General features: G+C 39.7%; 1 long non-coding RNA gene across 50 annotated transcripts in view; it reads right to left on the bottom strand.

Moving 5' to 3' along the window:
* Positions 1 to 21,869, bottom strand: part of LOC131901492 (uncharacterized) — a 39,381-nt gene extending 17,512 nt beyond the window's left edge. For 18 of the 50 annotated variants that reach the window (XR_009376736.1, XR_009376720.1, XR_009376724.1 and 15 more), the window contains exons 1-6: positions 17,580 to 17,640; positions 15,561 to 15,623; positions 13,269 to 13,374; positions 10,070 to 10,513; positions 4,815 to 5,013; positions 2,632 to 3,513 (exon numbers count right to left, since the gene is read on the bottom strand). This is a non-coding gene — a long non-coding RNA (uncharacterized LOC131901492). Of the gene's footprint in view, positions 1 to 2,631; positions 3,514 to 4,814; positions 5,014 to 10,069; positions 10,514 to 13,268; positions 13,387 to 14,280; positions 14,549 to 15,560; positions 15,624 to 17,579; positions 17,645 to 21,851 lie in introns of those variants that run through there. The other 32 variants (XR_009376692.1, XR_009376723.1, XR_009376707.1 and 29 more) reach the window with 18 other exon arrangements.
* Between the last annotated feature and the right edge of the window lie 565 nt (positions 21,870 to 22,434).

The following is a 22,434-nucleotide window of genomic DNA, read 5'->3' as shown; positions in this document are numbered from 1 at the left end:
AGAACTTTGAATGACTGTCCAGGCTGCCAGCTGTCTCTGTCTACCCTACAAGACTCCTAAAAGTTGCTTATATCCTTCTCCATTTCTCAGATAGTAATATATCCTTCTGAGGTCTTTGATGTGGTTAAAGACTAGATACTTACAATTTTCCTTAGTTATAATAAAAGATAAGTTAGATATAAAACCTTAAACTTACAAATATAAGAAAGATAGGATCTCTTCTTTAATATTGTAACTGTAATTCTTGCTTGATAATTGTTTTGTTATATGTAATTTTACTATGTTAAAGTTAAAACCTTCCTTTTTAAGAAAAGAAAAGGGGAAGTGCTGTGGGATGGTCTGTATGTCAAGTGTGTTGCTGATTGGTCAGTAAATAAATCACTGATTGGCCATTGGCTAGGCAGGAAGTATAGGCGGGACAAGGAAAAGAATTCTGGGAAGTGGAAGGCTGAGAGAGGGAGACTGCCAGCCGCCATCAGGACAAGGAAGATGTAAGGTACCAGTAAGCCATGAGCCATGTGGCAAAGTAAAGATTAATAGAAATGGGCTAAATATAAGAGTAAGAGCTAGACAATAACAGGCCTGAGCTAATGGCCAAGCAGTTTAAATAATGTAAGAGTCTGTGTGTTTATTTTATAAGTGGGCTCTGGGACTGGCGGGACTTGGTGGCGGGAGCTGGAGAAAAATTCTCCAGCAACAACAAACACTTATCTTAAGGTGGTGACTTGTAGCAGGAGAGATCATAGAAATAAACCTGGTGCCAAGTGGTAAGAAGATAATGAGCATCAACATTGCTTGCAGAAGTAATAAGAATGGCATTGTGCCTCTTATCATGGACATCAATATGGTTAACAGAAGCAGTAGGGATGTATTATATCCACAGTGTTTCAGGTGGCAGAATGTAGAATGAATAGCTACACAGTTTACTTTGTTAGTTATGATCAGAGAAATTAACTTTCTTCATGATGGAAAGACAGAAATCTTTTACCAACATGGTATCAGGTAGGAGGACAGATAGACATCAACATCAGATCCATGGACAAGGAAGAATGCTGGCATCAATGTGGTTTCCAAAAATAGGAGGAATAGCATGGTATGTCCGCTCATGGACATCCACATTTTTAACAGATGCAGAAGGGATAAATGAATTCAATTTGTTTGGAGGTGATAGCAAATATTCCAGATATCAACTTGGTTTCATGTAGTATTTCAGTTCTTGGAAATTCACATTCTTTATGTTGGCAACACAGAACACTTCTATCAATATGGTCATGATGGCCAGAGAGGTCATGGCAATCAAAATGTTATCTCATGGTAACAAGGACCACATGCATCAACATGGCTTACAGAAACTAGAGGAATGCATTGGAGGTGCATTCATAGACATCAACTGGGTTAACTATGACAACAGGGGTCAATGACATCAGCATGGTTGGAGGTTGCAGCATGAATTATGGATATCTGCTTAGTGACCCATGCTTGATAAATCTTGAAAATTACCATTCCACATATTGCCAAAAAGAAACACTTGCTTTATATGGCCATAAGGGGCTAAAGAATTTATTGCAAACAAGATGTTAACCCATGGTATAAAGGACCACCTGTATGAACATGGCTTACAGAACCAATAGGAAAGCATCGGAGCTCCATTCATTAATATCGTCAGGGTTTGCAAAGGCAGCAGTGATCAATGACTTTAGAATGGCTGCAGGTAGCAGCATGAATTATGTGTATCAACTTTATTTACCAAGAGTTGGTTAAATCTTGGAAATTACCATTCTATACACTGGCAGCAAGGATCACTTACATTAACATCATCACTTCTCCCAACAGAGATCATGGAAAACAACATGGTGTCCAGTGGTTTACAATAACATGAGCATCAGCACTGCTACTCAAAGAAGTAGGAAAAGCATAGTAGTTCCAATTATGGGCATCCATATGGATAACAGAAGAAGCAGGGATCAATTAAATCCTCAAGGTATCAGGTGGCTGCATGTAGAATGGATAGCCACATAGTTTACTATGGTAGCTGAGATCAGGGAAATTAACAATCTTCATGATGGAAAGATAGAACACTTACATCAACATGGTCTCAGGTAGCAGGACAGATAGACATCAACATTAGATCCATGGGCAAGAAAGAGCCCTGGCATCAATGTGGCTTCCAGAAATAGTAGGAATAGCATGGTATGTCTGCTCATGGACATCTGTATGTTTAACAGATGCAGCAGTGATGAATTAATTCATTTTGTTTGGAGGTGACAGCAAGTATTCCAGGTATCAACTTAGTTTCAGTTTGTATTATTGTTCTTGTAAATTTACATTCTTTATGTTGGCAACACAGAATACTTACATTAATACGGTCGTAATGGGCCAGAGCAGTCATGGCAATCAAGAAGGTATCCCACAGTTACAAGGACCGTATGCATCAACATGGCTTACAAAAACAATAGGAATTCCTGTCATGCCCTTTCATGGACATCAACAAGTTTAACAGAGGCAGCAGTGGTCATTGACATCAGCATGGGTGCAGGTGGCAGCATGAATTCCAGATATTAGCTAAGTTAACAAGGGTTCATTGAATCTTGGGAATTACCATTCTATATATTGCCAAAAAGGGACACTTACTTTATGTGGTCACTTGTAGCAGGAGAGATCATGGAAGTCACCATGGTGTCCAGTGGTAAGAAGATCATGAGCATCAACATTGCTTCCAGAAGGAGTAGGAATAGCATTGTAGTTCCAATCATGGTCATGCACATGTTTAAGAGACTCAGCTGGGACTAATGAACTCAACTTGTTTAGTGGTAGCTGCATGTATTCAGGATATTAATCTAGTTTCTGTTAGTATTTCAATTCTTGGAAATTACATTCTTCATATTGCCAACACAGAACACTTATATTAGTAAGGTCATAAGGGGATGGAGATTTCATAGCAATCAAGGTGTTATCCCATGGTAACAAGGACCACATGCATCAACAGGGCTTTATACAACCAATAGGAATGCATGAGATCTTCATTCATTAATATCAAAGGCTTTAGTGATCAATGGGATAAGCTTGGCTGCAGGTGGCAAAAAGAATTATGTGTATCAACTTAGTTACCAAAAGTTAGTTAAATCCTGAAAATTACCATTCTATACATTGGCAACAAGAAACACTTACCTTAAGGTGGTGACTTGTAGCAGGAGAGATCATAGAATTCAACATGGTGCCCAGTAGTAAGAAGATAATTAGCATCAACATTGCTTCTAGAAATACTAATGTCATTGTGCTTCCAATCATGGACATCCATATGTGTAACAGAAGCAGCAGAGATCAATGAAATCCTCAAGGATTCAGGTGGCAGCATGTAGAAAGGATAGCCACATAGTTTACTTTGGTATTGAGATCAGGGAAATTAACATTCTTCATGTTGGAAAGACAGAACTCTTGTATCAACATTGTCTCAGGTAGCACAAACAGAACCTCACATCAGATCCATGGGCAAGGAAGAACCCTGGTACCAACCTGGCTTCCAGAAATAGTAGGATTAGCATTGTATGTCCACTCTTGGAAATCCACGTTTCATAGACATAGCAGGGGTAGTGACATCAACTTTGTTGTTGGCAGCATGCATTCTGGATTTCAACTTAGTTTAGTTATTATTTCAGTTCTTGGAAATTTATATTCTTCATATTGGAAACAGACAATACTTACCTTCACATGGTCCTCAGGCCTCAGAGAGGTCATGGCCATCAAGATACTATCCCATGGAACCAAAACCACATGCATCAACATGGCTTACAGAGTCAAAAGGAGTCCATTTGGGTCCATTCATAGATATCAATAGGGTTAAGAGAGGCAGCAGTAATGAATTCCATCAGCATGGGTGCACATGGCAGCATGAATTATGCACATCAATTTAGTTACCAAAAGTTGGTTAAATATTGGGAATTACCATTTTATTCATTGGCAACAAGGAACACTTACATTAACATGATCACTTGTAGCTGGAGAGATCATGACAATCAACATGTTATATGGTGGTTTAAAAGATCATTAGCATAAACATTGCTTCCAAAAGTAGTAGGAATAGTGTTATAGTACCAATCATGAACATCCATATGGTTAACAGTTAGCAGAGATCAATTAAATCCACATGGTTTCAGGCAGCATCATGTATAATGGATAGCAACATGGTTTCTGCTGGTAGTTGTTATCAAGAAAATAGACATCCTTCGTGTTGGCAACACAGAACTCTTGTAGCTACATGGTCTCAGGTGACAGGGCAGATGATATACATCAACATCAGATCCATGGGCAAGAAAGAATCCTCCTCAACATGACTTCCAAAATAGTAGGAATAGCATGGTATGTCTGCTCATGGACATCCACATGTTTAACAGAGGCAGCAGGGATAAATGAATTCAATTTGTTTGGAGGTGACAGCAAGTATTCTGGATATCAACTTAGTTTCAGTTGGTATTGTCTTCAGTTCTTGGAAATTTACATTCTTTTTACATTCTTTATGTTGGCAACACAGAATACTTACATTAATATGGTCATAAGGGGCCAGAGAACTCATGGCAATCAAAATGTTATCCCTTGGTAACAAGAACCACATGCACCAGCACGGCTTACAGAACCAATAGGAATGCATGGGAGGTGCTTTCATAGACATCAACAGAGTTAACAGAGGCAGCAGGTATCAATGATATCAGCATGGGGACCATTGGCAGCATGAATTATGCATATCAACTTAAGTTAGCAATGGTCGGTTACATCTTGTAAAATAACATTCTACACATTAGCAAACAAGGAACACTTACCTTACCATGTCACTCATTGCAGGAGACATCAGGGAAATTAACATGGTATCCAGTGGTAAGAGTATCATGAGCATCAACATTGCTTCCAGAAATAGTAGGAACAGTATTGTAGTTCCAATCATGGACATCCATATGGTTAACAGAGGCAGCAGGTATCAATTAAATCTGGAATAATTTCTCTAAATTATAATATATCCCCCTGAGAATGACAAGACATTTATCTTTTTGGATAAATTTCAGAACAAATACAAAGAATATTCATGTAATTCTGGCAAGCACAATAAGAGTCTTATGAAATCTTTTCACACTTCGTGTCTCATTCAAAAATTATAATGCAATGAGAAAAATAAATGAAGGGTTTATGTTTAATAACTAAAATATTTCAGAAGCAAAATAACCTGGCATTCTTGCCTTATCAAGATGTGCGAGAAATTTCTTGTATGAAAGTGCATTGTTTTTATTATAGTTCACATTTTTTTTTTTAATTTTTATTTTGCAATACAATTCAGTTCTACATATCAGCCACAGATTCCCTTGTTCTCCCCCCTCCCGCCCCCCTCACCTTCCCCCCAGCCCGCCCCCCATTCCAATCTCCTCCAGGGCAAAGCCTTCCCCACAGACTGAGATCAACCTGGTGGACTCAGTCCAGGTAGGTCCAGTCCCCTCCTCCCATGCTGAGCCAAGGGACCCTGCATAGGCCCCAGGTTTCAAACAGCCAACTCATGCAATGAGCACAGGACCCGGTCCCACTGCCTGGATGCCTCCCAAACAGATCAGGCCAATCAACTGTCTCACCCACTCAGAGGGCCTGATCCAGTTGGTGACCCCTCAGCCATTGGTTCATATTTCATGTGTTTCCGTTTGTTTGGCTATTTGTCTCTGTGCTTTATCCGACCTTGGTCTCAACAATTCTCTCTCATATAAACCCTCCTCATTCTCGCTAATTGGACTCCCAGAGATCCACCTGGGGCCTAGTCATGGATCTCTGCCTCCAGGTCCATCAGTAGTTGGATGAGGTTTCTAGCACGACAATTAGGGTGTTTGGCCATCCCATCACCAGAGTAGGTCAGTTCGGATTGTCGCTCGACCATTGCCAGCAGTCTGTTGTGGGGGTATCTTTGTGGATTTCTGTGGGCCTCTCTAGCACTTTGTTTCTTCCTATTCTCATGTGGTCTTCATTTACCATGGTCTCCTATTCCTTGTTCTCCCTCTCTGTTTTTGATCCAGCTGGGATCTCCCACTCACCCAAGCTCTCTTTCCCTCGACCCTCGCCCTTCACTACCCCCACTCCTGTCCAGGCTGTTCATGTAGATCTCATTCCATTTCTCTGTCGTTGGGCGATCCCTGTGTCTTTCTTGGGGTCCTGTTTTCCAGGTAGCCTGCCTGGTGATGTGAGTAGCAGTCCAGTCATCCTTGTTCCACATCTAGTATCCTGTTATGAGTGAGTACATACCATGTTTGTCTTTCTGAGTCTGGGATACCTCACTCAGGATGATTTTTTCTAGATCCATCCATTTGTCTGCAAACCTCATGATGTCATTGTTTTTCTCTGCTGAGTAGTATTCCATTGTGTATATGTACCACATTTTGTTTATCCATTCTTCAGTTGAAGGGCATCTAGGTTGTTTCCATGTTCTGGCTATTACAAACAACGCTGATATGAACATAGCTGAACAAGTGCTCTTGTGGTGTGGTTGAGCATTCCTTGGGTATATGCCCAAGAGTGGTATAGCTGGATCTTGGGGGAGATGGATTCCCAATTTTCTAAGAAATCGCCATATTGATTTCCAAAGTGGTTGTACAAGCTTGCATTCCCACCAGCAGTGGAGGAGAGTTCCCCTAGCTCCACATCCTCTCCAGCATAAGGTGTCTTCAGTGTTTTTGATCTTAGCCATTCTGACAGGCGTAAGGTGGTATCTCAGAGTTGTTTTGATTTGCATTTCCCTGATGATTAGGGATGTTGAGCAATTCCTTAAATGTCTTTCAGCCATTTGAGTTTCCTCTGTTGAGAATTCTCTGTTTAGTTCTATAGCCCATTTCTTAATTGGACTGTTGGGCATTTTGATGTCTAATTTCTTGAGTTCCTTATATATTCTGGATATCAGTCCTCTGTCAGATGTGGGATTGGTGAAGATCTTTTCCCATTCTGTAGGCTGTCGCTTTGCTTTGTTGACCGTTTCCTTTGCCCTACAAAAGCTTCTCAGTTTCAAGAGGTCCCACTGATTGATTGTTTCTCTCAGTGTCTGTGCTACTGGTGTTCTATTTAGAAAGTGGTCTCCTATGCCAATGTGTTCAAGACTATTTCCTACTTTCTCTTCTAGCAGGTTCAGAGTAGCTGGATTTATGTTGAGGTCCTTGATCCACTTGGACTTAAGTTTTGTGCACGGTGATAGATATGGATCTATTTGCAGCCTTCTACATGTTGATATCCAGTTTTGCCAGCACCATTTGTTGAAGATGCTTTCTTTTTTCCATTGTGCACTTTTGGCTTCTTTGTCAAAAATTATTTGTTCATAGGTGTGCGGATTAATATCAGGGTCTTCAATTCGATTCCATTGGTCCACATGTCGGTTTTTATGCCAGTACCAAGCTGTTTTTATTACTGTAGCTCTATAGTACAGCTTGAAGTCAGGGATCGTGATGCCTCCAGAGGTTGTTTTATTGTACAGGATTCTTTTGGCTATCCTGGGTTTTTTGTTTTTCCATATGAAGTTGAGTATTATTCTTTCCAGGTCTGTGAAGAATTGTGTTGGTATTTTGATGGGGATTGCATTGAATCTGTAGATTGCTTTTGGTAAGATTGCCATTTTTACTATGTTAGTTCTGCCTATCCATGAGCATGGGAGATCTTTCCATTTTCTGACATCTTCTTCAATTTCTTTTTTCAGGGACTTAAAGTTCTTGTCATATAGGTGCCCTTCTACCCCAACCGGGAAGGATCCCCTTCTCCAAGACCCCTGGCAGACCCTGCAGTCTCCACGCCCTGCCCCCACGCCCATGTGCCTGAGCCCCAAGCCTCTTCCTGAGACTTAGAGGCCAGCCCCCAGCTCCCATCTTCCCCCGGACTTCCCTTCTGAAGCACAGGTGAGTGCCCTAGCTTGCCCCCGACCCCATCCCTGGGCACCAGCCACTCCGGGGAAGACCTGCCCAACTTGGGCCCAGGTTCTGCTCCCCGGGCAGGTGCCCTTCTAGCCCCACTGGGAAGGATCCCCCTCTCCAAGATCCCTGGCAGACCCTGCAGTCTCCACGCCCTGCCCCCACGCCCATCCGCCTGAGCCCCAAGCCTCTGCCTGAGACTTAGAGGCCAGGCCCCCCAGCTCCCATCTTGCCCAGGACTTCCCTTCTGAAGCACAGGTGAGTGCCCTAGCTTGCCCCCTACCCCATCCCTGGGCACCAGCCACTCCGGGGAAGACCTGCCCAACTTGGCCCCAGGTTCTGCTCCCCGGGCAGGTGCCCTTCTAGCCCCACCGGGAAGGATCTCCTTCTCCAAGACCCCTGGCAGACCCTGCAGTCTCCACGCCCTGCCCCCACGCCCATCCGCCTGAGCCCCAAGCCTCTTCTTGAGACTTAGAGGCTGGCCCCCAGCTCCCATCTTGCGGTGGATTTCCCATCTGGAGGAGAGAGAGAGAGAGAGAGAGAGAGAGAGAGAGAGAGAGAGAGAGAGAGAGGAGAGCACCCATCCTCCCCCGGACTTCCCTTCTGAACAAGAGCTTCCATCCTGCCCCGGACTTCCAATTTGGACAAGAGAGCTCCCATCTGGACAAGAGAGAGAGACTTCCTGAATCTGTCAGCTCTGAACCAAGTGTGCGGATAAGGCCAGGAACGAACCACAAGGAGATGGGCAGACGTCAAGGCAGAAACACATACAACAAAATGAATAGTAATACACCATCACCAGGCCCTAGCCCTCCTCCAACACCTAGACCTGAACATCAGAAATTGGAAGAAGCAGAAGAAAATAGCCTTATGAATGTCATCATGAAGAAGCTAGAGGCTCGTGTAGAGGAAAAGACAAAAAAATGTGAAGAACGCTGTAAACAACTAGAGGAAAGGGCAAACAAATTAGAAGAAATCAATAAAGTCCTGGAAGAGAACAATAAAATACTGAAAGAAAATCAAGAAAAATCAATGAAACAAATGAAGGAAACAGTCCAAGACCTGAAAAAGGAAATAGAAAAAATGAAGAAGACACAAACAGAGGGAATGCTGGAAATAGAAAATCTGAGAAAACGATTGGGAACTTCAGATGCAAGTATAATCAACAGAATGCAAGAGATGGAAGAGAGGATCTCTAGCGTTGAAGATACAATAGAAGAAATAGATTCATCAGTCAAAGAAAACACTAAAGTCAACAAAGTCATGAACCAAAATGTCCAAGAAATTTGGGACACCATGAAAAGACCAAACCTACGAATAATAGGGGTAGAAGAAGGAGAAGAATACCAACTCAAGGGCACAGAAAATATATTCAACAAGATCATAGAAGAAAACTTTCCCAACTTAAAGAAGTTCACACTTTTTAACATTGTTATTACATTTGGGGTACTGTTATAAATAGTTAATGACATAAAATTTTAATTCTCAAATAACTAGTTTAAACAAGGTAATTATTGGAAAGATGAGAATCTTGAGTTATTCAAATTAGGGAAATTTTCTCAAATATTTATTGTGATGAGATTTATTTACATGACTAATTCTATGGTTTGGGCAATCACAGAATCTCACACAAATCACAGATATCCATATATTTTTTATACAATAGAAATACTGTCCCTTCTTCATAGAATTGTTTTGAAAAATTAACTAAAATATAAGGCATACTTTATAATACCTAGTGTGACGGTCATTATTAAATAATCAACACATACGAGGCAAGGCACTCGGCACACCTATGAGATATTGTCTAAATCAAGATTAATCAGAGACTGTCTTTGAGGGAATAACTTGATTATGTTACTTGATACAGGACAAGCCAACTTAACTTTGTTGAGACGAAGAAAGCAGTGAGATAAAAGGGACCATTTCAGGGTTAGTGGTGAGAGAGCAATAGAAGTCAATATCAGGTTACGTGTGATCAGAAGGAGGACACGGACTAGACAGAGGCAGGGAGGGAGGTAAATACAAAAGGAGGGTCAAATAACAGTAAGGATGTCTGAAAGAGTCGTAAGAAATCACACTATTAAGTGGCTACATAAATACCTCCAATATATTTACATATTAAAGCCAATGTGTAAAATGATGTCTTTTTATTTTACCTTATGTAACAATTATTTCTATTTTGCTTCAAATAATAGGATTACAATGTGATCTGCTGCCAAAGTAATCTTCTGTGATGAAACTTGAGAGATGCTTTTATATATAATATAATGATAAATCTTTAGGGGTTATGTTGATACTAGATCCTCTTAGCTGAATAATAATAATAGTAGGTTCTCATCCAGGGCCTTTGATCTATATTTTATGTTCATGGCCCTGTAAATTGTACCAGATATGAGCTCTGTTGTGGAGATTTAGCTCAAAATCCAACCAGAAAGTCATTGGTCACTCCCAGAACATTCATGCCACAATATGTCTCCAGAAAATGTCTTGCCATGTTAGTCATTATTGTAGGTCACAGGGTTCTCATCTAGGTGAGATGGATGATTACATCCCATAGTATTGAAGCTTCATCCCTACTGGCTTGCTTTCATAGTGATGGCCTAAAAATCAAAAGAGGTAATATTCTACTTTGGAAGACCATATTTACAATTAGGCAGTCTCAATTAGTACAACATAAATACTAAGAAATGGTAATATGCATCATATAATATGTAATAAAACAAATTGAAATGAATTAAAGTTATAACAATATGACTATACAATATATGTTGACACAAACTGCTGGATTGCAATTTTCGGGGGGAAAACAGGGACTTGTTGTGGGTAGCTGTTCCAGGTTTCCCTGGAAGTACTACCCCCATTGAGGCTTCCCATAACTGTCACTCCTATGAGGTGGGGCTGAGACAGGACCGCTTAAGACCCGAGATCCAGATGTGCCAGCTCTCTTGGTTCCTGGATCCTGGATGATGGAGGTACACCAAGCAGAATTCTCCAGAGACCATCGCTGGACTGCACTATACCTTTCCTGGACCCTGTAACCTATCCCTTTACTTGTAAGTTACCCCACAAAATAAACCTCCCTTTTAACTATGTGGAGTTGCCTTAATACTTCCACCAATAGGGGCTAGAGGGATTGCTCAGTGGTTAAGAACACTTGCAGGGCTTCCAGAGTCTCCACAATCTCAGCACCCATATCAGGTAGTTCACAACCTCCTCCAGTAACTCTAGCCCAGGGGAAAGGACAGCCTCTTCTCAACCCCTGGAGAACTGCACACATGTGCTATAAGCACATGCACATGATGATTTTAAAAATCCTAAATAACAGGGAATGTTAATTTGAGTGATAAAAGGGAGCTTCTAAAATACCTTATTTCATTGAAGTAAATGTCCCAGAAAAAAGCCAAATTTATATCAAAGGTTTCACAGACTAGTATAATTTTTACACTTCCTTGATTTTGGACCATTAGGATGTTGAAGGCTTGAAGTCCAGATTCTCTGAGACTATAATTAGTCCCCTTAATAACTGTTCATCATCTACCTTTGTATCTGACCCTACTACATCCTTTTGATGGTCAGGTAAACATTTGGAATGCATGGAATCTGTAGGGAAAAGGAGCCAGGCAAAGAAACCCACCAGAGTTAGTGAAAGAAACCAACCCTGGCCCTGAAACCAGAGTTAATGAAAAAAACACACCCTGGAACTGAGTCCTGAGCCAGTGAAGGAAATATGCCCTGGCCCTAAAACTAGAGCCAAAAGGCTAAAAAGGGCCAGTGAAAGAAAGAGTTTGGCCCTGAAATCACAGCCAACTCTGCCCCTGACCAACAAAACTAATCAGTCCCTGAGCAGGAAAACTAACCAATCCCTGAGTAGATAATCTTCTCCCTGGAGAAACTGCACCCCTAAGAAGCCCTATGTAAATCCCTCTGCCTGTTCAGTTGTTGACTGTGCTTTCCCACCCTGGCAGAGGCAGCCACTCTCCTGAACTCCTCCTTCCCAAATAAATCTCTTTCTCAAAAGAGTCTTGGGTGAAGATCTTCATTCTCCAGTGCAGAATAAAAGAACCTTGCTGAGATGTACCTTAGGGGGACTGAGCAGAAAAAACCTTGCTGAGACATTTCCTCAGGGGTAGCTGAGCAAGGCTGAGCAGAAAAAAAAAGTAACAACTTCTCCCCTGAGCTGGAGGAGATTGCTACATTTCTGCAGCGGTTTCCCCTTTAGCAGAGTGTAGCAGAAGCAGCAACATCTTGGGCCAGAGAGAAGAAGCAGAACTCTGATGGAAGCCATCTTAGGGGTTGGGGGTGGAGCAAAGCTCATCTGTACTGGTTCTAGGAGAAGAGCAGTATTGCTATATTCTGCAGGGAGACCATCTCTCACTGCACCCCATCGTCAGGTATCGCCTGCATTCCCCACAAGTCAGGATACCTTCCCCTCCAGGCCTGAGCTGTCCTATTTCGGCTCTAGACTCTGAGTTGTCCTGTTGCAGCTCTACGTAGAGGCTGGCTTCCAGACAGTCAGGATACCTTTCCCTCCAGAGCGGAGCTGTCCTATTGTGGCTGCAGCTTCCAGAGCTGTCCTGTTGTGGCTCTACCCTCCAGAGCTATCCTCTTGTGGCTCTAGGTATAGCCTGGCCTCCCATTTCCAATAAGTCATGATACCTTTCCCTCCAGAGCTGTAACACTCACAAAATCTACATATTACTAGCGTCTACTACCACAAATGTTAAGAATGTTATCAGATATTATATAAAGCCTACAGCCAATTCCATTCCCCCACCTCACTTAATAACTTTGCTATATACCCTCCTCTGATAGCCCATAATGTCTCTCAGTCAATGCATTTAGTAATATCTTTGTCCTATGACAATAAAAATTCTGTATGTCACTAACATTAAGAATGCTTGAAAAGACCTGGGCAGTGGTGGCGCATGGCTTTAATCCCAGCACTGGGAAGGCAGAGGCAAGAGGATCTCTGTGAGTTCGAGACCATCCTGCCCTACAGAGTGAGTTCCAGGAAAGGCGCAAAGCTACATAGAGAAACCCTGTCTCAAAAACAAAAACAAAAACAAAAACAAAAACAAAAACAAAAATGCTTGAAAAAGCAATATATTATTTCAAAAGATTTTCATTAGACTTACCATATTGGTGAGGAAAATGCTTCTTTTACAATCCATAACTAGGTATGAATACCTCATTTTCCATTGTTAGTTAGGTGTGTCCTAAAGACTAGCTAAAAAATACAAACTACTGCCATTGTTCTTGTTAGCCCACCAAAACTTGATGGTGAATAAAACCCCATTGCTGAAGACACCACACACTTTGGTCACAGGGAGTGAAAAAAATCCAGCTGATACAGACCTGGAACCTTTTTCCCTGATGGATAGCTTTCATAGAGCCAGAAGATGCTGCTCCTGTCGCTGGCAAAAATTCCTCGGCAACCTCACCCAATTTTGAATTCTGCAAACTAAAATAATGCCTGACCTGATGAGACATGCTCATTGGTACAATAATAACATGAAGTTGCAAATAAGTGTAGCTTTTACCCATCATCAAATAAACTTCACTTTCTAACAGACAGAGACCATTACAGAGAACCACAACCAATCAAATTGCAGGAAATGAGTGATCATAGAACACTCAGACCCCAATTGCTACATATAAAACACAATACATGGACCGAAGGTCCAACGAATATCCCAGAAGAGAGAAAGAAAGATTTCAAGAGCCAGGGGGACAAGAAGTTTGCTATGAGATTATGTCTCCTAGAAATGTTGCACAATCTGTATCATGAAGTCTCAAAAACATGGCTGCCTAAACAAGATCAGAACAAAGACAACACCAAGAGACATGATAACATGGAGGAAGCAACCTCTCATGGGGTCCTGACCCTCAACAAAGTACCACAGAAAAGTAGGAATGCTGCGAGTGGGAGAAATAGTCAGAAGAGTCTCCTCAATTATCTATCCAGTGCCACATGCTCAGTCCTGAAATCAGATACATACAAATAACATTCTATGTACTGAGTAGGATGTATTTATATATTTAGGAAAATACACACATACACACACACATACACACACACACATACACACACACACACACACACACACACACACACACACACACACACACAAAGAAAAAGAGGCCACAAATTTGAGAGAAAGCAAAGTTGAGGGTACCTAGGAGGTGTGGAAGGCAGAACAGGGAAGGAGGAAAATTAAGCAGCTATAATTGTAATTCCAAAAAATAAAAATATATAAAAAAGAAAGTAACATCTTCAGATTTTTTTTTCAAAAAATAATCAAAACACACATAAGCATACCCTTCTAGACTTTTTGCCTTCAAATTACATTGGCTGACATTTTCTTACCTGGGCTTTCTTTACATAATTTGAAGTATTTATAAAATGTATGTGGCTTTTAAGCAACAGCTGAGTTAGGGTTTGTATGTGTCACAGGCATACATTCGCACACAGCTTCTATTAATATTTTTTCAAGACCATAAGAACTAGAGTTTCAGAGTGATAGGGACTAAAGTTGAGCCGTCACCATTGTGTTTACTTTTAAGACCAAACATATTGTTAACCATCACTGATTCTATATGGTTCTTCCAAGCCTGGATAAAGAAAACATTTTGTCCTGAAAAATTAATATAAATTTTCAAAATTACACCTATGAAGTAGCAAGGAAAATGATTTTATGTTGTGGGGGTCACCACAACATGCAGAACTGTATTAAAGGGTCACAGCATTAGGAAGGTTGAGAATCACTGTTATAGATGATTAAAAAAATAAGCTATCAGATGGACAGTTTATACCAGGTGAATTGACAGTAATAGTCCTCTGAAAATAGTGTAGACCTTGATACAATGGTCATTATAAGATGGTGCATTTCTTAATAATTAGACTCGATCTAGTGAAAGTTATAGAGGCTCCACACATAGACATTGCTAGTGACTTACATTGGAATTTTTTTCCTTTCTTTACCCCTATAACGTCTTGAGACCTCATGGATCCCATAACAAGGATATGTATATGTAGGTCAGGATGGAAGGTAAGAGTCACATTAAACTAAACTCTATTGTTGCTTGCTGGAGACTTCCGCATCCTAGGACTGAGACTAGCAAATACAGAATGCAGTGTACTATACGGGCAAGAAGGAAACATTCTTGGAACATGATAATATAGGGCTATGTCAATTAAACTGGCAGGGACAGGAAGGTATATTTCAAAGCTTGGAGAAGCTGTTTTTTGTTATCCTCTGTTATGGTTAATCTTCATTGTCAAGTTTGATAGTATCTGGAATAATCTGAAACTACGCCTTTGAGTGGATCTGTGAGTATATTTCAGATGATCACTAATCAAGTGCTCTCTGACAGCAGCCCAAATACAAGGAGATCTGAGGAAGCAGTGCGGCTTGCCTACCAGCCTTCACTCTTTGTGAGTATGTATAGCAGATGCTGCTGTCACTCTTGGAGAGCATCAGAATCCAGATTCTTCAGGCTCTAACATGGATTGAAGACTAGCAACCCTCTGGAAATCTTCAGGTTGGGACTGCTGAAAACTGTTCCTGAACTGAGTCACTATGGGACTACCCAGTCCTTACCAGTTGTAAGCCATTCTAGTTAATACACTTTATAATAAATACTTACATATTTTATTGGCTATGGTCTTCAAGACAACCTTGAATAATGTATTGGTATACTATGTTATATCTGTAAAGTAGAAAGAGCAACCATGGACTAATAAGTATCAAACTACCAAGAAAGTAACTGAGACTATTAAAAAAAATGCTAACAATAGAGGAAGGAAATGTCCAGTGGGGTGAAGGAAAGGTAAGACATTATAACTCTTGGACAAATGACTTCAAGCACTGAGCGCTATAGTTTGCCTCAGTAGCCTCATTTTGAAAAAAAAAAATCTCATTTGCTATGACAAACTAACATCCTAAAGCTGTACCTAAATGGAATAAAACTATTTTGGGAAGTGAGTATTCCATCAAGGCACCCTTATCATGTGGTACACTCCTCCTTCATCTACTGGTTAATAATAAATTGTCATGCCGCCCCCTGCCCCTGTTTTCTTGCTGATCCAAGGGAAAGCTTCTCCACCTGTTGAGACTGTATTACATACACATAAGGGGCTGACTTTTCTCAAGGACAAAAAGATGTGGAATACCAAATGTCGGGCCACTTACTCTAAGGTGGGATCAAATATTTGGTTCAATACTTGCTTTACAGCTTCCTTGTGCAATCATACTGAATTTGCTTTCTACTTCAAAGCTGAATGCACCTTTTATCTCTTGGCTCTCCTGTTCCCCAGATACCCCTTCTCCTAAGACAAATTTCCTGTACAGAAAACCGACATGTTTAGGGCTCTGCTTTTCAGAATCTCCACTCAAAGCACCTTGAATATACTACTTGTAAAGTCCACCAGACTCCATCAACCTATTATAATCACTCGCTAGAAAAAATTTTTCCTGATTTTCCTATTTTATCCATGCATATGACACTAAATGACACTCTACTCCAGAAATTTGTCTGCTTTAAAATGTATATAAATGGAAGTAATGTATTAATATCCACTGTGCGTAGATATTCCTGCTCAAGATTTTATATTATAGACATAATCATACTAACTATACAGTTTTGTTTGCTTTCACAATGTAATGTTTTCCATAATACATTAAAATGCATTATTCATTTGTTGGAAAACAAAATTTTGTTGAAAAAGCATTCATTATTTCCATTTTTCTGTTACAGTGGGATGGATATTCGTACACTCATCTCAGTATACAAACATGAAATTTTCCTCTAGTGAAAGCACCTAGATCATGTCACCATAGGAAAGTAAACATTTTAGTTTTATGATGTAATTCCAAATTATTCAAAACTAATTGAACTAACTAAACTCATAAAAAAACATCAAATAATATTTTGCACATAATTGGCAGTACTTAGTGTTAGAATAACTTCTATATGAGAATTTTGTCAAGTTAGCTTATAGGAAATTGTATTTCATAGTGTTAATTCCAATTTCTTTGGTTATTAATGAGCATTTGGGAATTTTACACTTTTTGGTATTGTTCACAATTGTCAGTTTTTGATATCTTTGAAATACTTATTTTTATTGCATTTCCTGTTCAATTATTCAGGTTTTTTTTTTATGAAGCCTAGTCAAGGTTCCACTCTGTGGAAGCCAAAAGGGGGCCTTTAGGAGGGTACATTAAGTCGGGGAGGATGGTAAATTCTAGTAAAAATTAGAGTGTCAGACTTTGGTGATTGGAAAGGCTTAGGTAGGTAGGAACACAGAAATATGAACTATATTGGGGGTTAGAGGGAGAACCCAAAGAAAGGGTGGATGAAACCTGTATCAAAGCCTATGATCCCATAAACCAATTAAAATATAGTAGGAGGGAGAGTAAAATTCATGGGATCTGAAACTAAAAGGATGTATAAGGGAGTTAAAAGATTAATGGGGTGTCAAGGGAGTGAGGGAAAAGAGGGAATATTGTGAATAAAATAAAATAAAACCCTAATGATAAAGGTGCCACACACTTTAGCTAAAGACACAGAGAAATCCATTTCAAATCACTGGAAAACTAGCTTCCTGATGGCTAGCTTCCATAGTGCCAGAATGGGATTGGGGATAAAAGGCACCCATGTACTCACCCAGTACTGGAAACTGTATGCTCTAACACTGACTTGCCAGACAGGATTTGCCCACTGTTGCTATGGCTGCATTACTATTATGAGGTAACCACCTGCTTTCTTAGTGCATTTGAGACCTGTCCAACATAAGGGAACTTCATGCTTGGTACTGCAACTATAGTCAAAGGCTCATGACTTGGGGTGTTCAAGGTTGGAGGATAGAACCTGCTATTGGATTTTGCTCAAAAGTGATGTTGTAAAATTGCCTTCTAAATATTTCTGTGTATGCCCATATATTGCTCTCTAGCATCATCTCAAAAAAAACTTTTTGAAGTATGTATCAAGCATCAAAACTAAACATTGTCCACTAAGTAAATACAGAGTTAGAACCTTTCTTTCTACTTAGTGATGTATTGACTCAAAGGTAATGTTGATTTAAGGGCAGGCCCTGTGCAGATCAACACAAAATGAATTCAGTGGTATTTTTAGCTATTTTTGCCTCATATTTCCTTGTTTGGGCATTCTTTTACCTTATTAATCCTTTGCTTGTATATTACGGTTTCTGATTTCAGGGTTTTATGGTGTGTATGTGTACATATGTATGGGTATATGTTTCTTGTGCTTTTTCTTTGTCTTTATTTGTAATTTGTGTTTTTTGTTGGTGTTAGAGAAAGAGAGAGAGAGAGAGAGAGAGAGGGAGAGAGAGATAGAGAGAGAGAGAGAGAGGGAGAGGGAGAGGGAGAGGGAGGATGTGGCACTAGATGGGGGGGAGGTTGGGAGGATCTGGGAAATAACGAACAGGAAAGTAATCAGAACATAATGTATGAAAAATTTTCAATAAAAAACAATCTACATTTCATTTTAGGGTCTATATTGTCTCTCAAATATATCTATTTGAAATATCTGACAAAGTTACTATCTCCTTTTCTTCCAACTCATGCTGAATAATCATTATCTTTTTCCTGACTACCAAAGCCCTAGTGAAGACTGTGTCTACATTTTAGATACTGTTACAATGCTGAAGGTTGAACTGTTTTTTCATATACAATATCCTCAGCATACTGCCCTTCAGATTAAGCAGATATTTACAGTGAATGGCTAGGGAAAACAAAGGAATGCAGTTACTGTGTGAATTAAGTGATGGTCTATAATGAATAGTAAGATTTGTATGCTATGTAGTCATAGGGAGTGGTAAACTTTTTTCCTGAGAGTTTACATTCTTCCAAAGCAAAATTCCCTCCATGTACTCTAGCTAAAGCTGCTTTTCTATAGAAGTTATGAAGTTTGGCTTAATTGACTAAGTGATCAGAGGCTTCCAAATTTGTCTTACCATCCTCAGTTATAAGGACCGGCATCTATGACCAAACAAGTCCATTAACAAACTTCCTACATTTCTATTTTCATTGCTTCAGACTTCTCACACTTGTGAACATGCTAAAAACATCCTTTCTCACTGGTAATCTAAATTCATGACTTTTGCAAACAGCCATTTGAACCTTTTGAGTGTGACCACTATCAAGAGAGGTGACAACCTTCACCTTACATCACTCACTGTCTTAGTCACAGCTTTTAAGTGCTCAAGTAAAACATTAAACTAAATTAATATTGTACTGATCACAGAGGAACCCTTCCAACTACATAATGATATGTCCCCCTATTTAAAGAACTTTCTCAAACACAGATAAATAACTTAGGAACTATAGTATTAATTATATAAGTGGCAATGTAGTGCTGGTTATGTTTGACTATATACTGCTGTATAAAACTATATAATCATGTGTCCTGCTGATATAAGCTCAGACACCATGTCAAGTACTATCTTCTCAAGTCACTTAATAAAAATAAATAAATACCTGAAATTCAGCTGCACTACTAAATCTACAAAATGAACACAAATTATGAGTTGTAGTTTTGTCTATTGTCTTTAAAAGAAAGAAAAACTATAATGGAGAACAATTTTATTTCTTTTGTAAAACCATGGAAGTAAAATATTGCTTAAAAGAGGATTCACAGCGTAAACATTTTAAGGTAAGAATGTCCTACATGCTGGGAAACATTCACAAGTGGAAAGCTCTCAAGGAGGCTTCAGATCCTTGTATTATAACCACATCATATTATGTAATTGTTAAGATCCTTGTTTTATAAGGACATTATATTATCTGATTGTTCTGTACAAAAATATAGAACTTTTATCATTTCATTTGCTAAATACAGTGTATTTTACATACTTTTAAGAGTTGAACTATAGGCCAGGCAGTGGTGGCGCACGCCTTTAATCCCAGCACTCAGAAGGCAGAGGCAGGTGGATCTTTGTGAGTTCAAGGCCAGCCTGGTCTATAGAGTGAGATCCAGGAAAGGCACAAAGCTACACAGAGAAATCCTGTCCTGAAAAACCAAAAAAAAAAAGAGTTGAACTATGACTAAGTCTTTATGCCTCTAGTGTATTTTATTATTGGGAAATGTACGCTAAAACGCACCTAATACCATAACCAATAAAGGCTTTTATAAGTAATTAGCAATCACTGAATCAATACATTGACAGCATAATTCCTTATACATTTAAATGATAGCATCAACTTATTAATAAAAATTCATTAATTCCTATAGTTTGGATGAAGACACTATTTATTAACAATGCTGAGATGGAGTCCAAGAAGTTTTACATAATATGAGAATTCTACTGCTGAGATGCATTTCTGTGTGCTACAGGCCATGTTTCACTTATTAAAGTAACATTTCATTCCATTTAGAATGAAAAGAAATAGAAATTTATACTAAGTTATATGTATTATAAAATAAGTATAAATTTAAGCTGTATTTGATTACATAAATATGGTATCTGTGAAAAATTCATTTTTCCAATTGCATATATATGTTTGTTTTCAGGACCAATATAAAAGGAGATTTTATAATGGATACTTATATTCAGTACCAATGAGTACCAAGTAGAGTTACATAAGAAGAATAAGGTCAAATGTTCTCTAAGAGAATAAAGTATCCCATTTCAGAGAGACTGTTTCACTTCCAGGTATTATGGTTCTTACAATCATTTTGTCCCCACTACGTTAATGTTTCTGAAGCCATAGATGCAGGTGATATGATAGAGATGTATCAACTGGAGCACAGACACTGAGAGAAACAATTAGTAAATGGGACCTCCTGAAACTGAGATGTTTTTGTAAGGCAAAGGACACAGTAAATAAGACAAAATGACAGCCTACAGAATGGGAAAAGATCTTCACCAAACTTACATCTGACAGAGGGTTGATCTCCAAAGTATATAAAGAACTCAAGAAACTAGACATCAAAATACCAAACAATCCAATTAAAAAATGGGCTACAGAGCTAAAGAGAGAATTCTCAACAAAAGAATCAAAAAAGGCCAAAAGACATTTAAGGAATTGCTTAATATCCTTAGGAAACACAAATCAAAATGACTCTGAGATATCATCTTACACCTGGTAGAATGCCTAGAACAAAAGCACTGATGACAGTTTATGTTGGAGAGGACATGGAGAAAGGGGTACATTCCTCCACTGTTGGTGGGAGTGCAAACTTATAGCCACTTTGGAAATTAGTATGGCAGTTTCTCAGAAAATTAGGAATCCATCTTCCTCAAGACCCAGTTATACTACTCTTGGGCATATACCCAAAGAATGCTCAATCATACCACAAGGACACATGCTCAATTATGTTCATAGCAGCATTATTTGTAATAGCCATAACATGGAAACAACCTAGATGCCCCTCAATGGAAGAATGGATAAAGAAAATGTGGTACATATACAAAATGGAATACTACTCAGCAGTAAAAACAATGACATCATGAAATTTGCAGGCAAATGGATGGAACTAAAAAATATCATCCTGACTAAGGTAACCAAGACTCAGAAAGACAAACATGGTATGTCCCCATTCATAAGTGGATACTAGATGTAAAGAAAAGATAACTAGACTACAACCCACAACTCCAGAGAAGCTAGCTAACAAAGAGGACACAAAGAGGGTCACGTGGATTGCCCTTGGAAGGGGAAATAGAGGAGATCTCCATGAGTAACCTGAAAATGAGAGGGGAAATGGAGGGTGGGGAATGGGGGATGAGAACAAGAGGGAACAGGATGGTCAAGCTGGATCAGGAATGGAATTGGGGAGCAGTGAGGGAGATACCATTATAGAGGGAGATGTTATGGGGATGGAAAGAGACCAGATGCTGGGGAGGTTCCCTGGAATCCACAAGGATGACCCCACCTTAAACTACTAGCAATAATGAAGAGAGTGCCTGAACTTACTTACCCCAGTAATCAGATCAGTGGGTACCCTGTCATCATAAAGCCTTCATCCAGTAACTGAAGGAAGTAGATGCAGACAGGCCAAGTTCAAGGAGTCCAGTCAAAGAGAGAGAAGAGGGATTCTGTAAAGAAAAGAGCATCAAGATCATGATGTGGAAACCTACAGAGACCTCCAATCCAAACTGATGGGAACTTATGAACTTTAGACCAACAGCTGTGGAGCCTCCACGGTACTGGACTAGGCTCTCTGCATGAATGAGACAGTTATGTTGCTTGACCTTCTTAAGGTGTCCCCTGGCAGTAGGATCAGGATCGATCCCTGGTGCATGAGCTGGCTTTTTTGGAGGCCACTACCTATGGTGGGACACCTTGCAAAGGCTTGATGCAGGGGAAAGGGCTTGGTCCTGCGTCTACTAAATGTATCAGGCTCTGTGAACTCCCCATGGGAGATCTTGCCTTGTTAGAGGAGGGAATGGGGGGATGCGTTGGAAGTGAAGACTGGAGGCTTGGGAGGAGGGAGGAGAGGGGGATCTGTAATTGGTATGTAAATTGAATAAAAAATCCCTTAATAAAAAAAAGAAATTTCT

Source organism: Peromyscus eremicus, unplaced genomic scaffold (genome assembly GCF_949786415.1).
Source record: "Peromyscus eremicus unplaced genomic scaffold, PerEre_H2_v1 PerEre#2#unplaced_91, whole genome shotgun sequence".
Lineage (NCBI taxonomy): Eukaryota > Metazoa > Chordata > Mammalia > Rodentia > Cricetidae > Peromyscus > Peromyscus eremicus.
This window is presented reverse-complemented; position numbering and strand designations above follow the sequence as displayed.